Genomic DNA, 18271 nt, shown 5'->3' with positions numbered 1-18271 from the left:
TATAACCATCTTCAGATCGTCCAGAATGTAACAAAGCGATGAATATGCATTGGAAAACATCATTAGCTGTAGTCACGCAATGACATACATTCGTAAATATCAAGACAATGACAGTACACAGTTTAAAAACTTCGTCGTGAGCAAGTCGTGCTGTAGGCCGTAATCTGACAGAATGACGGTAATAAAGGGAAATGGACAGATGCATGAGTAAAAGTTGCATCAGACGCTCATTTCTGCAGTAGTTTAGCTGGTATTGTAGTGAGAACAGTATATGCAACCATTCCAAGGATTGTCAGCTTTTCCGTAGCCTGGCTTACAAAGGATGATCCTGCATGGCGTATGAAATAGTCACCTTTATGAAATGTGCACTGGTTGAAGAATAAAAGGATAGTGTTGCATGCCTACCAGCCTGACAAGGCTCGTCAAAATTAATATCTGATCACTATTATGACTTCCTCTCATACGTATAAAACTTCTGGATTATGAACGAAGCGCGAAAGTTAAGTTTTTCTGTGTATAAAAGTAGCTGCAAAACGTCCAACGAACCCCCTCACACAGATGCAGATGACATGATGTATGCAGAGAAAAACGGCAACCGGAAAACACAAAAAATGTGCCGCAAACAGCGACAACAATCTTAAAACCGTGCTGTGACGTATACTAAATAAGAGTTAAAGAACCCACTGATAAAGCCGATATTTGTTGCTGAACTAGTTTGGGGCCGGCCGGAGTGGCCGAGCGGTTCTAAGCGCTACAATCTGGAACCGCCTCGGGTATGGATGTGTGTGATGTCCTTAGGTTACTTAGGTTTAAGTAGTTCTACGTTCTAGGGGACTGATGACTCATAAGTTAGGTCCCATAGTGCTCAGAGCCATTTGAACCATTTGAACTAGTTTGGGCAATAAATAAACAAATAGACAGACCCACAATTCCCATGTTGTCTATGATAATGTATCTGTTATGCCTATCGTATTTTACCTGTCTGTTGTATGTAGTGAGCATGGTGTGCAACAATGAGCTGAAACTGACGCAGCGTGAAGCGAAATTGTATAAAAAAAATTAAAAAAAAATAAAAATTAGTATTTTATGTCCCACTGAGGAGAAGTTCGTTTAAGACGAAGTACATATTTGAAAGTATAGGGAAGGAAATCGAACGTGTCCTTTCACGATACGCCTTAGTCGATTCAAGAAAAGCCCGGATAACTTAGGTCTGAATGAACTGGAAGGTAGGAGACGAGATACTGGCAGAAGTAAAGCTGTGAGTACCGGGCGTGAGTCGTGCTTCGGTGGCTCAGATGGTAGATCACTTGCCCGCGAAAGGCAAAGGTCCCGAGTTCGAGTCTCGGTCGGACACACAGTTTTAATCTGCAGGAAGTTTCATTAGGTCTGGATGTTGGACGAAAATTCGCTTCTGCCGAATGAGAGCCCATTACCTTTACCAATCGACTAGCGAGCTTGGTATTTATGCAAAAGTAAGGTATAAGTGAAAATTTCCTGTACTCGAAGATGGATCCTCCAAACTGGATGTGTGATTAAGAAAATTCTGGAAATTTGTGGTAAGTTCCTAAGGGACCAAACTGCTGAGGTCATCGGTCCCTAGGCTTATACAGTACTTAATCTAACTTCGCTAAGGACAACACACACCAATGCTCGAGGGAGGACTCGAACCTCCGACGGGGGGAACCGCGCGAACCGTGGCAAGGCGGCCAAGACCACGCGGCTACCCGGTGCGGCTTGTGATTAAGGAGGGTTTCATACTTATCATTAACAATTATCAAGTTTTACTCTCGAAAACTAATCGAACATAATATTTCGAAAATCAACAATTCTGCCTTTTTGCAGTGAATGATCTCCACTGATTTTCTGAGCAGCGTTTTCAAAGCTACTGTATATGTATTGGAACGGAATAATTACTTTTCCCCCTTTCACCGCCGCAGATAGGCTAAAGTAATTCTTTTCTGTACTGGAGAGTCAGATCAGTACACTCTGGGGTAGATTGAGTCTTCGTACTTCAAGCTGAAAAAAAAAATAAAAAAAATAAAAGCTCAAAGATTAACTACGACAACACAGAGAGGTCTATTTCGACGCCGATCAGAATAGATCTACATCTACATTCGTAATCTACATCTACATTTATACACCGCAAGTCATTGTACGCTGAATGGCAGAGGGTACCCTGTACCACCACTAGTCATTTCCTTTCTTGTCCCACTTGCGAACGGAAGAGGGAAAACCGGCTGCCTGGAAGCCTCCGTACCAGCCCTAACTTCTCGCGACTTATCTTCGTGTTCCTTACCCGAAAAGTACGTTGGCGGCAGTACAATCGTTCTGCAGTTAGCGTAAAATGCCGATTGTCTAAATTTCTGCAATACTTGCGAAAACAGCGTCGTCCTCCCTCCAGGGATTCCCCTTTGAGTTCACGAAGAATCTTGTGTGCTGTTCGACCCACTGGTAACAAATGTAGCAGCCCGGCTCAGAACTGCTTCGGTCTTTCGACCTGGTGGGAATATCAAACCCTCGAATACTAGTCAAGAGTTGGTCGCACTAGGCTAATACATGCGGCCTTCTTATGGATCAGCTACAATTTCCCAAAATTCTCCGAATAAAACGGAGTCTAGATTTTTAACAGACGTGACTGTGTCAAGTAGCACCCTCATAATGCTGCATTCGAACGTTGCAGGATTGTTTTTCCTTTTCACCCGCGTTAACTCACATTTTCCTACGTTTAAAGCAAGCTGCCATTCATCATACCAACGATAAATTCCGTCTAAGTCATCTTGAATATTCCTACAGTCACTGTATGACGACTGCTTCCCGTACAACACAGCATCGTCAGCAAACAGCCGTAAATTGCTGTTCGCCCAGCCTGCCAGTTCATCTATGTAGACAGTGAATAAGAGCTATCCTATCACACTTCCTTGGGGCAGTCCTGATGATACCCTTGTCCCTGATGAACACTCGCCGTGGAGGACAACACATTAGATTCTATTAATTAAAAAGTCTTAGAGCTACTCACACATCTGGGAACCTAATCTGTATGTCCGGATCTTTGTCAACCGTCTGCAGTGGGGCACAGTGTCAAACGCTTTCCAGAAATCTAGGAGTATGTAAACTGCTGTTGTCCGCCATCCATGGTTTGTAGAATATCATGGGACAAAAGAAAAGGCTAAAGTTTTAAGCGAGAGAAGCCGATTTGTTTACAGAACCTTTCCTGTCTCAAGGAAATGTATTTCATTCGAACTGAGAATGTGTTCAAGAATTCTGGGGCAAACCGATGTTAAGGATATTGGTCTGTAATTATGAGGGTCCGTTCTTTTACCTTTCTTATACGCAGCAGTCAGCTGCACTTTTCACCAGTCACTTGCGATTTTGTGCTACGCGAGGGACTCGCGATAAATGCAAGCTAAATAAGGGGCCAACGCCGTAGAATACTCTGTAATACCGAATGGGGCTGTATTTGGACCTGGCGACTTACTTGTTTCCAACACTTTGAGTTGCTTCTCTATGCCACGGATGCCTATTTCTATGTCCTCCACGCGGGAATCTGTACGTCGATCAAACAACTTTATGTTTGTACTATCGTGCTGCGTGAATGATTTCTAAACATGAAATTTAAAACTTCAGCTTTTCTTTTGCGTCTTCTGTTGCCACCCCAAACCGATCGACGAATGATTGAATAGAAGCCTTCGACGCCTTAGTGACTTTACGCATGACCAGAATTTTCTCGGGTTCTCGGCAAGATCTTTCGCTAAGATCACGAGCTAAGCCACATTCTGAAACGACTATCAGAGCAGGAGACTTGACTGTACGGTCAACAATGGAATTTGTTTTACTAGAGTTAACAGTTATAAAATTTCTGCCGAACAAGAACTCAAAGTACCTATAGTTTGGAGGTTAGCAACTCTGTTAACTAGTTCCTTTTTCTTATCCTAACGAGTCCTCTAGATTAGTGTCATCTCGCTTTGACATTCATACCCTCCGAAAAGCAATTGGCGCTTTTTGCTTCATTAATTCATGTATGAAGAAATTAGTATTTTAAGTTCTCCTATTAACTAAACAGCTTGCACTGTTTACCTTCTAATAACTAACAACATTCACAAAAGAAGGAACCTTATTTTAGTATTTAAAAAATTCTGTCACTTTATGACAGCCTGATGCCACACGAAGTTTTCGTAATTTGGTAAGAAAAGATATACTTCATTACGTTACAGCCTACACTTCAATTTACTTTTAGCATGTAAAATCTAGCGTATAAGTGCTATAATATAAAGACTATTATTGATTTCTTCCTCTGCGAAAGGCTTTTCTAAAATGCCGAGGGATTTTGAGATCAGCTTCGATATTTTTCAGAATTGCCTCCACGAGATTGTTCCTTGTCGTTTGTGCTCCTTGTTAGGAGGCAACATTTGTGGGAAAGAAGATTTTGTTAACAGTGTAAAGATGGAAACGAAAACAAATATTAATATATTGTAAAATAAGTAATTCGATAAGACGATCCATAAACTTCTACCTCAATATTTGTTATGTAATACGGTACGAATTTCACTTGTAAGGCTCCTTCAAAATTATACGCAATGCATCGCATTACTCATTTCACGAATGGGGAAAAGATACTGATCCGGCTATGTAGGTATAATCTGCACCATATCTGTGTAACTTTTTGCATCTGTATGCAGCTGATTATTACCCAATTCACTTTTTGACGTTGAGTGAATCTCGGGACAACTGGCGCTACTACTTTTTGTATCATGCAGAACTGAATTGAAAACATGAAAACATGCGGAACGGATCTGAATCTCTAGGCATTGTTGAAATGATATGAGAGAAGACAGTCAAAATGCGCGCTCTACGACTTTTACAAGGAGGACATCCAAAATTATGTAGTTCACTGGGAAGAGGCTCAGAACGTGCCGGAGATCTTCAAAGGTGCTTAATCATATACACCAAGGCCATGCTTCTGGTGAATGACTTTCTGGTAGTTTCTCTGGGTTCACATTGATTATTTATTAAAATCAGAGGAATTTTGAAGACAGTTCAAATGGTTCAAATGGCTCTGAGCACTATGGGACTCAACTGCTGAGGTCAGTAGTCCCCTAGAACTTAGAACTAGTTAAACCTAACTAACCTAAGGACATCACAAACATCCATGCCCGAGTCAGGATTCGAACCTGCGACCGTAGCGGTCTTGCGCTTCCAGACTGCAGCGCCTTTAACCGCACAGCCACTTCGGCCGGCTTTGAAGACAGTATATATGATAAACACTCATATGTTTCCTTAAAGAACCATTAAAATAGCTGTATACAAGCAAACTATTGTGTTTCGAAAGCCTCCAGAGTGATGTTCCATATTCCATTTCAACGTACTCTTGCATGATCACACTGATGCATTGGCACTCCAGCTGAAGAGATATACTCTTAAAAATAGCGCAGTACTACTATAAACGTAGTATTGAAAGTTATTGATATTATGGAACTGGTTCGCCAGTAATCGTTATTCGTAGCAAGGAGCAAACACTAGTACATAGTCAACAATAGACCATCGAAGTTTGCAGTCCAGTTTTCCCCCATGATAATTTTTTGCACTGAGAATTCGAAGGGAATATGTCGGTGCATTGTGAGAACTACCCAATGTCTTAATTTGAATCTTATATGAAAACAAGCGAAGTAAAATCCGCATAGCCGGCCAGAGCGGCCGAGCGGTTCTAGGCGCTACAGTCTGGAACCGCGCGACCGCTACGGTCGCAGGTTCGAATCCTGCCTCGGACATGGATGTGTGTGATGTCCTTAGGTTAGTTAGGTTTCAGCAGTTCTAAGTTATAGGGGACTGACCTCAGAAGTTAAATCCCATAGTGCTCAGAGCCATTTGAACCATTTTCAAAATCCGCATAAAATCTGAGAAAACAACAAGTGATATATTTGCACCAGTTAAATCTAAATTCTTATGTCACTGCTTTTCAGCTATTTCACTATTAGTTTTTCCGTCGAGTTTCAAAAATCTTTTCGACTTTCCCATCACTCTGCTCACTGTCTTTTTAGTGTCTCGTACACTATCATTACACCGAAAATAAATTCTTTTTGGAATCATGATAAATGGATTTTCAAGCACCCTAAATAACTGACAAAATGATAAAAGTTTTCACGGTGTATGTGATTCTCTTGGTACATACTGCAAGTTTTGAAGGCTTAATGTTTCCCTGGATTTAAGAGCCACCGGTGGAGGATAAATTTAGTTCAGACTACTTCAGATCAATTTCACTGTGACTTTTTGCTTCTGCAAGTTATTATTACTAATTTATATTTTTCGATATCGTGACTGTGACACACTCATAAGATCTTAATGAAAATCGACTTTCGGCCCTTACAGCATTTTAATTCAGTTTCAGATTCTGGGCACTCAAGTTTGCTGAACTGTATATTCGCAATCTAGTGAGGCTGCATCCACTTAGAGACATATAGAACACACTTGGTGACGAAAAGATGGAAATAAAGCAACGACATTTGAATGAACATTTAAAATATACCACTAACATTGAACAGACCACAAGCGGGACTGATGCTTAAGGGTTGTGTGTTTCCTTATAATTTGAGGGAAACAGCCAGTCGAATTAAATGATTTACTTTGTATTTCACGTTGAAAATGTTACGCACTTCGAAAATTAAAAGTTGTTGAAGGAGACCATTTGTTCTCTAAAGAGATATGCACGAAATATTTTTCAGCTTTTTCAGCGAAAGTTCTTGGTTTCTTCAGATATTTTCTGTAAGTGGATTTTTGCGTATGCATTCACTGATTGACTGCTCTGATGTTTGCTTCTAAACACATTCGTGGCTAGCCGTAATAATAAACCCGGACTACCCTGTCAGATGTACTGACACAAAATGAAATTCACCGATGATACGTGTACTCAGTGAACAAACATACTTCGACAGTCACAACTGTTGCACCAGTTTCGGTAATATGTTCCTTCCAGATGGAAAATATTTCCCTACTGAAATGTTATGAGTTACTTTCAGTGGTCGGGTCCTCAGACATTATTTGGAAGTTTTATTTTTAAACTATGGATCTCTGGCCAAATGACTCTGACACTGACACCTTAAACAGTCTTTGATATGATTATGATTTACCGTACAGTGAGTATGCATTGTACTACTAGGCATTAATAATACACGGTGGCATGAATTTCTAATGTCATACAACCACATACAGAGTCAGTTAAGTGGATGTAATTACCATATTGATCTTTACAATCTTTTTTTTTAGTGTTGCATTGTACTGAGTGCAATTTTTAGTGTACAAACAAACTTGTCTATTCGTGCAATATATGAGCTACAGGCGTGTTTATTCACAGAATAAATGGGCAACCGCACACTGTAATACCACAAGGCAACGCCTACAATTAATATATTGCATAGTGTAAAATGAAAACATGGGTGTTACTGAAAGCGGGTATTCGTTAAAAAAGTAATCAGTCATGAGCAGTACACTACTCACCAATGACAGTAAGCAGATTACGAATGCATGTGAATATTTACATTTTCCGCAGTTAAGTGTATGACATGGTTGAATTTTGTCATTCTAGCTGTCTTGCAACTAATATCTGCAAAATTAATTCCAGCAGTCCATTTACAATCTTAGGTTAGTATATATTATTAAAGAAGTATCGGTTCAGGTTCCTTTTGAAAGGAAATATGTGAGTCAGGAAATGGCTTTGCATCCACACGTATCTTGAATACCGTCTTTAATTAGTAGATGCGGCTGTTTGCGTGGAGCAAAACCATCATCTATACAGAAGGTGTACTAAATTCTAGAATGGTGATACTAAAGCAGAATTCATGTGGTCTATACAGCGATTAGATTAACCGATATATTTGAATATTTGTTTTCACCTCCTGTGGAGCATTTCTCGTGCAATAGTCAGCTTATCGTATCGTCATCGAAATTCAAATGTAATCAGAATGTGAATTAAGACAGTAGTTGTTCTTTTTTCTTCGTCATACCTTGTTTTCTGGAAATGAACATAAAACGCTGGTTGCCAGATACATGTGACATTCATGGAATTTGAACAGTAATAACTGGGAAGAATCATCAGTAAATGATATAGTTTATTATGATTCCAAGGGTCTTAGCTAAAAATAAAATAATCATTAAGTTTATCTTCTTCGGTATTAAATAGGTAGCAGTTTCGTGATATTCCGCAAAATATTATTGATTTAGTCACGAAGCACTTTTCGGCTTCTTCAGCTCACGAGGGGTGGTACATGACTAAATAAGTAATATTTTGCAAAATTATCAGGGTAGTGTTTCCTATTTAGCATTGTTGTCATGATCTGTCAAGCACCGACGGATTATTCATGTCATCTTCTCCAGTTTTAACTTTACGAGGGCGTGCTCTAATGAAATGCCTCCGAATTTTTTAAGTGACGCCTCTTAAAGATATTTTAATAAAAAAAATTGTTGACATCCTTCTTCTACATGTCTACATATTTGCAGCCCTCTGGCGCCACAGGGCTCCGAATTTTAGCGTGCAACGTGACGCGATTTCATGTAACTATGTCGTTGCATGAAAAAAAGCGAGTTGTAATCGAGTTTCGGATTCGAACAGTTCGTCCACACATTGAGCACTCTCTCCTTCAGCTTGATAACGTTACAATGCCAGACCGTACGCGAACACTGCAACATCTGCAATTGCACGTTGGGTTCTCTGTCACCGATCATCCTCCAAGCAATCCAGACGTGGCCCGATCCAATTTTCATCTGCTTCTAAAACTTAAAGAACACCTTCGACAACGTTACTTTGATAGTGATAGGCGGTGAAAGCAGATGTGAGGTTGTGGATCCTTCAACACGGTCAAACATTCTACAGTGACAGTATCAACAAACCGGTTTCTCGTTGGGAGAAATAGGTTCGTTCCGAGGGTAACTAGACGAGAAATTAATACGTAGACATGAAGAATAATGATGTAGAATATTAATAGCGTTTGTTGTATTTAGAAAGCTGTAAGAGATTTGACATAAAAAATTCGTACGCATTCCCTTATATGTTTTATAGTTGTTATAGAATTCATAATTTAGACATTACTTACGCATCATGTTTGTAAAGCATACTATCTTCATTCACTGAAATCACACATATCATGCAGATAACGAAATAAATGATTCCGTGATACGCACGTTGTATACAGTCGCTGTAATAATAATTTTATACAGCTCCTGTCTTGCCCGAATGCGGCTCTAGATGAAGACGTCTCAGCAGCTTCTGTGTCGGAGGCATTAAGCGTGGAAGAGTGATGAAGGATTGGAGTATTTAGCACCGAACGAGGTGTCGTGTTAGTTAACGGCCTGGTATCGCGTTCAGGATGAAATGGTTCGAATGGCTCTGAGGACTATGGGACTTAACATCTGAGGTCATCAGTCCCCTAGAACTTAGAACTACTTAAACCTAACTAACCTAAGGACATCACACACATCCATGCCCGAGGCAGGATTCGAACCTGCGATCGTAGCAGCCTCGCGGCTCCGGACTGCAGCGCCTAGAACCGCACGGCCACCGCGGCTGGCTGTTCAGGATGAGCAAGGCTCAAATCTTGTTCCGGGCATTCAGATTTAGATACTTGCTTTCCCTGAATTGTGAACGATGGATGCTGAGACGCTACTTCTGAAAAGAACACAGCTAATTTTTCTCTTCGTCCTTGTCCAGTCTGAGCTTGCGGTCTGTCTCTATTGACCTTGTCATCGACTGGACGCTAAACCTTGCTGCTCTTCTGCCCCCTCCCCTCTATTAAGAGTTTAGTGTAATATATGAGTTGTCGATAACGAGAGAGAAGATGAATGGATGAAATCCGGTGCTGGCTCTGGAATTAGAACCACGGTCCCGTCAATTTATACGTTCGCAGCGGATCACACTCTGCGGTACCGCATGCTGTCACTTCGTAATACACTGCTGAGAGTTTGGGAACTTAACCCAGAACAATTATGTAAAATCTAGTGGTCAGTAACTATACGCCACTATCTCTCGTTCCATTATCGGCCAAACTGCGATGATAATTACTTCCACCACTAGTATTCGAAGCGGATGACTCCAGATCGAGTGCCGCTGCAGCCAAGTTGGTTCGTGAACACGGCTATGGAGGTGGCTGCAGCTCCGTTCACAGTCCCCATAGTTTCTAATATTACGAACTGGCCGTGCTGAAGACGGGCAAGTGCGAAAATCCAGTCGCGTCGCTGTTCCGACCGGGTAACGGGTCCGCCAAGAGACCGCTGGCGAGAGCTGGTTAGCAGCGGCGGTGCCTGACCTCCAAGTGACGTCACCACCGTCCGGGGCCCGCCACGGATGCTGGCGGCAGACAACCATCGGGAACGTGAGGATGCCTTGCAGCAACAACGTGCCAGCAATTCTTACGTCTGAAGCACACGGAAATAGTCACCGGCCGCTTTGTTTGCTTTAGCCCTTAAACTATCACCATCCGGCACGATAAGTTCTTCCTTTATTAATTACGACCCGTGAAATCCTGAAAGACTTCCGAACAAAGGAGTAACGAAAAGTTCATGTAATCATCTGTCGTATTGCCAGTAAAGATCCCATTAGAGTCTGCTATAATGTTGGTTACATACATATTTCAAAAGCAATGAATGACGTTATATTATTTTTCATATTCGTTTCCTAGCTACGTGTTTCGACTCTGGCGTTAATTTACATGTATCGAACAGGTAATCTGAATCCTTACTTGCTATGTATCCCAAAAATTATTTTATACTCTTTTGTTTGTATAAATAAGAACTAAGTTTTATTCAAGAAATGGCTCTAAGCACTACGGGTCTTAACATCTGAGGTTTCAGTTCCCTAGATTTAGAACTACTTAAACTTAACTAACCTAAAGACAACACACACATCCTTGCCCGAGGCTGGATTCGAACCTGCGACCGTAGTAGCAGCGCGGTTCCGGACTGAAGCGCGTAGAACCGCTCGGCCACATCGGCCGACTAAGTTTTATGACTAAAGATATGCAGCAGTGGCTCGAATCTCGTCAATAATAAACATATATGATAACAGTACAGCAAGATTTATTAGCATGTTGCGGAAAATATATACAACCTTCAGATCATGTTAAGAAACGTGTAATGAAGGGAAACTGCTTACCGAATGTTTGTGAAGCTCGTATGTATAAGAAGCGAAGAGGGAACGGAAACAGAATTTCAGAATGGGAGTGAAAGTTTAAGGCGAATAGGTATCAATGATAAGGTTGACAATTGAAGATAAGAGCGGTGGGGAAGAAATGCTAAATAGAACAGTCAGCCTGTTTAGCACAAAATTTACGAAATAAATGGTTCAAATGGCTCTGAGCACTATTGGACTTAACATCTGAGGTGATCAGTCCACTAGAACTTAGAACCACTTAAACCTAACTAACCTAAGGACATCACACACATCCATGCCCGAGGCAGGATTCGAACCTGCCACCGTAGCGGTCGCGCGGTTCCAGACTGAAGCGCCTAGAACCGCTCGGCCATACCGGCCGGCTAAAATTTACTACTAAAGTAGTAGATAGATGAATAAACCCAAAATGGAGAAGATACATACAGAAATTTATGGTTACTGATCGCTTCAGGTCTACTCCACTATATTGCAGTAATTTAGCTCCTCCCATACAAGAATATCATGAGCGATCCTGAACTTCGCCGGCCGCGGTGGCCGTGCGGTTCTGGCGCTGCAGTCAGGAACCGCGGGACTGCTACGGTCGCAGGTTCGAATCCTGCCTCGGGCATGGGTGTGTGTGACGTCCCTAGGTTAGTTAGGTTTAAGTAGTTCTAAGTTCTAGGGGACTGATGACCTCAGATGTTAAGTCCCATAGTGCTTTGATCCATCTTTTTTTTTGCACATTATAAACGATGTTTTTAGTATATTGTAATACCGTGTGCGCCATACGCTAGATAAAATAAAATAAATAAGCCCTTCTCCAAAGGCAGTGTCCTATTTCTTGTCCCCTCCTCACTCGACTGAGGTTGTATTCCATCATGACAGAACTCGACGAAACGTTAAACTCTATTCTATCTTGTTCTCCAAATATAGGACTATCACGCATATGAAATAAAAAATAAAACATCACGAAATCGTGTATTCTTTTTAGGCTCATTTTTGAAAGATATTCAATAAAGTCCGTAACATGATACGCTGGCAGCTAACTTCCTTTAAGAGTAAATTCTGGTCCTTTCTGTGTTAACAGCTAACTGCACGAGGAGTTTTCTAGCAGTACAGCGCTCGCTCGCTTACACGGAAGCGGCGGAGAATTACGCGACGGCGCGGCAGGCTCGCTATTGACTGAGCGCCGGTAGTCACGAAAGCGCAGCCCGCAGCCCAGCACAGGGAAAGGGTTGCGCGGGAAGCGTTCTTTCTCTATCGTGGCGCGGCTAATTCAGGCACAGGCCGCAGTCTTCCCCGAGCACAAGTCTCGGTCACCTCACTTCATAGGGGAACAGGGTAGATAGTCCAGGAATAACAGTGACTCTCTCTTGAAGCCCCCAAACTTACGGGAGGGATTGTTGATGTTGGGCACAACGAGATGTGGTGTTTGGAGGCGATTATAACGCGGACACAGTCTCTAAGAATACCTGTTTGCAGAACTATCCTACCTCGCAGTTGTGCTCTCATCTCACTTACAGAGTTGAAAATCATGAATGATTTGGTAGAAAAAAAGTCGGCAGTAACTACGGCGACAAGTGTCGTGAGATACCTCTTAATATCGCGTCGGGCATCCTTTTATCCGGCGTAGTACAGCAACTGGCCGTGGCATGGACTTAACGACTCGATGAAGATGATGATAAGATAAAATTAATTGTTGGTAAGGCGGGTGTCAGGTTGAGATTCATTGGGAGAGTCCTTAGAAAAAGTAGCCCATCAACAAAGGAGGTGGCTTGCAAAACACTCGTTCGACCTATACCTGAGTATTGGTCATCAGTGTGGGACAGAGGAGATAGAGAAGATCCAAAGACGAGCGGCGCGTTTCGTCTCAGGGTCATTTGGTAAGCGTGATGGCGTTACGGAGATGTTTAGCAAAGTCAAGTAGCAGACTCTGCAAGAGAGGCGCTCTGCATCGCGGTGTAGCTTGCTCGCCAGATTTCGAGAGGGTGCGTTTCTGGATGAGGTATCGAATATATTGCTTCCCCCTACTTATACCTCCCGAGGAGATCACGAATGTAAAATTAGAGAGATTCGAGCGCGCACGGAGGCTTTCCGGCAGTCGTTCTTCCCGCGAACCATACGCGATTGTAACAGGAAAGGGAGGTAATGACAGTGGCACGTAAAGTGCCATACGCCACAAACCGTTGGGTGGCTTGCGGAGTATAAATGTAGATGTACATGGTAGCCCCCTGCGGAAATATTGAGCCATGCGCCTCTATAGCCGTCCATAATTGCAAAAGTGTTGCCAATGCAGGATTTTGTGCGCGAATTGACCTCTCGATTATCTCCCATAAATGCCTAAGGGATTTATGGCGGGCTTTCGAATTGTCCAGAATGTTCTTCAAACCAATGGTGAACAATTGTGGCGCGTTGTCATCCATAAAAATTCCATCGTGTTTGGAAACATGATATTCATGAATGGCTACCAATGGCCAATGATCGTTTCATTTGGACCAGAGGTCTCAGTCCATTCCATGTAAACACAGCCCACCACAATTATGAAGCCACCACCGTCCTGCATAGCGCCTTGTTGACAATTTGCGTCCATAGATTCGGGGGATCTGCGCCACACTCGAGCCCTACCATCAGATGTTACCAGCTGATGGTTCAAATGGCTCCAAGCACTATGGGACTTAACATCTGAGGTCATCAGTCCCCTAGACTTAGAACTACTGAAACGTAACTAACCTAAGGACATCACACACATCCATGCCCGAAGCAGGGATTCATACCTGCGACCGTAGCAGCCGCGTGGTTCCGGACTGAAGCGCCTAGAACCGCTCGGCCACAACGCCCGGCCTGTTACCAGCTGAAATGTGGACTCGTCCCACCAGGGTATGGTTTTCCAGTCGTCTAGGGTCCAACCGATATGGTCACGATACCAGGGTGGCGCTGCAGACTATGTCGTGCTGTTAGCAAGGGCACTTGCATTGGTCGTCTACTGACATAGCTCCTTAAACCCAAATTTCGCAGAACTGTCCTAACGGACGTGTTCATCGTATGTCCCACATTGACTCCTGCTGTTATTTCACGCAGTGTTGCTTGTCTGTTAGCGCTGTCAACTCTACGCAAACGCCGTTGGTCGTTGAGCAGACGGCCGTCGGTGGGAGGTAATGCCTGAACTGTGGTATTCTCAGCACACTCTGAACCTCGGAACATTGAACTCCCTAACGATTTCGGAAATGAAATGTCCCTTGCATCTAGCTTCAACTACCGTTCCGCGTTCAAAGTCTGCTAATTCCCATCGTGCGGCCATAATCACGTCGAACACCTTTTCACACGAATCAACTGAGTACAAAAGACAGCTCTGCCAACGCACTGCCCTTTTATTCCTTGTGTACGCGATACTACCGCCATCTGTATACGTGCAAATCGTTAACCCACGACTTTTGTCACCTCAGTGTATACAGCTCAGCAATAGACCATGGTGAACGTAGTTATAAAACGATGTGATGGACACTGGGTTCATAATAGGACATTTCCTTGTGATCCACAGATGCATCCTTAGGAAAGAGAGGACACCACAGTGTGAAAGGCAACGCTATCAGTACATCACATTTGAAAATCATGTGATTTATTTGCTAAAGGCAGCCTTCAATGTTCTTGAGGATCTGTCCTCAGTCTGATCTGACAACACGACTGCCGCGAAAATTCTAAAACTGCATATTGAGTAAGATCTTCTTCATAAGCCACTTGTGCGACTGCAGGAGATGGGGTAGAGCAGAGGCAGATTGTAATGTGTAATAGCGACTGCATCAATCACTTTTTATCAATTAATCAGTCATGGTTATACGTAACTCCATTTTTGTCTCTCTTTTATTATTAATTTTTATGTTCTTTTAGTAAGTATTCTCTTTTTCATTTGAGGAGTTTCTTTGGCGGTTCAGTGCATTATCCGTGTTGGTGGGTAACAGACAAACAGATCGTGCAGCACAAAGTAGAGGGTCGTACGTGTCTTTGCGTCGGAATGAGGCTCAAGAGACAAGTAACAGTCAAGTTTACAATACATTCCACAGTGACCGAAACACTGACAAACTTCACTCCGACAAGCCAAAAGATCTTGCAAAATGAAGACGACAAATCGATGCAGTGTAACATGCAACGCCGCGGGACAATCGCTGAAAAGCCGCGCTGGATTAGCCGAGCGGTCTGGGGCGCTGCAGTCATGGGCTGTGCGGCTGGTCCCGTCGGAGGTTCGAATCCTCCGCCGGGCATGGGTGTGTGTGTTTGTCCTTAGAATAATTTAGGTTAAGTAGTGTGTAAGCTTAGGGACTGATGACCTTAGCAGTTAAGTCCCATAAGGTTTCAGACACATTTGAACATTTTTTTTGAATCGCTAAAAAAAATGTGAACATGATCAGAAAGCGTAAATTGTCATACAGGTAGTTGTTGATTCGTAAATTGTCCATTACCAGTCTGTTATAATAAATGCATCTCTAGTTGGAACAACCTTGCGCAGCTCTCCTAAAAAGTTCAATCTGACATCATCCTCCACGAAACTGATGCTCGCACTCATTTGCAGTCGCGAAAGTCCACTGTGACTCTCGTTCCAAAAATCACATACAATGACAACGCATTATATAACCTCCTCTGGAAACTTGAGAAGGTCTTCCACAAGAAGCCCCACGCCTTTCGTACGAAACGCATGTCTTCTGTTGAAGATTTGTGTGAATGACTTAACACCAAAGAAGAGAAAGGATAAATGCTTATCATCTATGGCGATTGTAAGTTAGCAGGACAGTAAGTGTAATGATGTCGTCTTATTTACAGTACGGCTACAAGTCGTGCAGTAATGTAGTACTTTTAAACGACGTTTAGCATTTCTACCGTCTCTTTGTTGGTCTTCGTTGCGCCCAGAGAAAGCTTCCATTGAAGGCGGTTGACTGAATGACCAGTGCGCATTTTCTCTTGATGTTTTATTTGTTTTGTGTCAACTCAAGCAAGTGGACGAGTTTGTATTATCGCGAAATAGGAGAGACAGTGTCCGGATATGATAAGCGAGTTAGGATAGCAATCATTAAAACAAAGGAGTTTTTCATTGTGGCGAAATATTTTCACGAAACTTCAGTCACCAACTTTCTCCTCTTAATTTTACCGTCGCAAATTGCTTAGGTAGAAATGGTCATCACAATAAAATAATAAAAGACATCAGAGCTCGTACAGAAATATTTACGTGTTCATTTTTCTCATACGCTGATAGAGTGGAATGGCAGAGAAACAGTCTGAAGGTGGTTCGAAGAACCTCCTGTCAGGCTCTTAATTGTGAAATGTAGAGTAGCCATGTAGATGTAGATGTAGTTCCGTGAGCCCAGGTGCTTTCTCTGTTTGCTAGTACAGGAGGGTGATAGTTTTGTGTAACTTTTTCTAATAACGTCGTGTTTATTGAATGGTAAACTGTGATAAATTTTTGAACAGATTATGAGAGGAAGTGGATTACCGAACAAAAAAAATGTAGGGTGCTGTTTAAAAGAGACATACTGCTGTTCATATCCCTTAGGACAAAGTTACAAGAAAGGCAGTTATGCTCGTTAATGCCCTTCTGTCAGCTAAACAACATTATCTTGATACATCTTTTTGGGATGTTCTAAATGTACTAGCTTTCAACAACATAAGTGTTTTCAGTTATACAGGGTGAACATGCTTTCCCTGATTACAAAAAAATTATTTCTAAGGACATGCGCTAGATACAGCTATGTAGTTTGCTGCAAATGTAAGCTTAACTCGTGAAATTTTTGTGGATAAACTTCTATACTTTACGTGGCACGACATTTACAGGAATTTCAAACATGAGTAGAGTTTCAACAAGATAGTGCACCGTCACACTAGGGTCATTTTGTTCGCAAGTTCTTGGATGAAACGTTCCCATGCAGATGGATCGGCAAAGACGGTCCACGTTCACGGCCACCACGTTCACAAGACTTAAGCCCTCTTAATTTCTGTAGAGTTACGTTAAGGATAAACTGTTCAGTTCTCCAGTTCTTGATGTGCAAACTCTTACGGTACCAATACAAGATGCTGTGGAGGGGCGATGACGAAAGACATGTGGGATGTATCTGTAAAAAAGTTTGAATTAAGCTACCATATGCAACAAATCGCGTAGTATATTCCTTAGAAACAAATTTTATTGTTGAACTAATGTACGGAAAGTCGCGGTTGAAAATTACGATTTATTTAGAAATAAAGGAGTCAACTCACAGAAAGGCAGATGCGCTGCGTCGTCTGTAGGCACACAAACACTACGGAGCTTGCCTAGCTTTCGGCAAGCACTTCCTTTTCCTAGCTGCAGTAAACACACACACACTCACATGCACACGCCTGTCTCCCTATATTGTGCTCAGTCGATTGCTCCGTTATTCCTAAATGATTCGTAATTGTATTGTTGAAAGCTAGCAGAACGTGTTAATACGACGTTCGCTAAGATGAACGAAGCAGGTGGTCGGAAATGCCTGCAGTAACAGCTAGCGTCTGCCAGTAGCCGACGAATAAGGCATATGTGGGTCGCGAGACGATCCACATTCCAGGCGGATGTTGCAGCGCTACGTGCTCGGGAATCCCGAAGAGACGAGCCCGTCGCCTTCCAGTTGATCGAGGAGCGGCCCTGGCCTTCGCAGTGGACGACTTCGTACATACGCAGCTATTACTCAGCTACCGTAAATGCTGAAAAACGCCCACTGACAAAAGAATCTGAAAACTCAATACACTACGTATGTTACCGAACACTGGCATAATGCCTATTGGAGATTGTATCCATGTGCTTAATATAACTAGCACTTAATTTTGAACGCAGTTGCTGTATCACCAATGCTATTGTTATTGTGATAAATCTCAGATGGTTCTACAAGTGAGAAAAATATAAATTAATGCCTATGAGTAGGAAAAATAATCATTAATGTTCTAATTCAGTATTAGCGGTGAACTGTTTGAGAGTGTCTCGCCGATTAAATATTTAGGCATAACTTTGCAAAGCGACATGGAGTGGAACGAACGTATAAGGTCGGTTGTAGGAAAGGCGAATGGGCGACTTCGGGTTTTTGGAAGAATCCTACAAAAGTGTGGCTCATGTATAAAAGATGGCGCGTACAGAATACTTGTGAGACA

At 42.4% G+C, this 18271-nt stretch overlaps 2 protein-coding genes across 4 annotated transcripts in view; one reads left to right on the top strand and one right to left on the bottom strand.

Annotated features, from left to right (window-relative positions):
* LOC124709140 (outer dense fiber protein 3) overlaps positions 1 to 18271 on the top strand; it is a 108197-nt gene that overhangs the window by 1524 nt on the left and 88402 nt on the right. The gene's annotated exons all lie outside the window — the stretch shown is intronic.
* The window catches only part of LOC124709141, a 105056-nt gene that overhangs the window by 4074 nt on the left and 82711 nt on the right, over positions 1 to 18271 (bottom strand). The window lies entirely within an intron of this gene.

The sequence above is a fragment of the Schistocerca piceifrons genome, chromosome 7 (assembly GCF_021461385.2).
Source record: "Schistocerca piceifrons isolate TAMUIC-IGC-003096 chromosome 7, iqSchPice1.1, whole genome shotgun sequence".
NCBI lineage: Eukaryota > Metazoa > Arthropoda > Insecta > Orthoptera > Acrididae > Schistocerca > Schistocerca piceifrons.
This window is presented reverse-complemented; position numbering and strand designations above follow the sequence as displayed.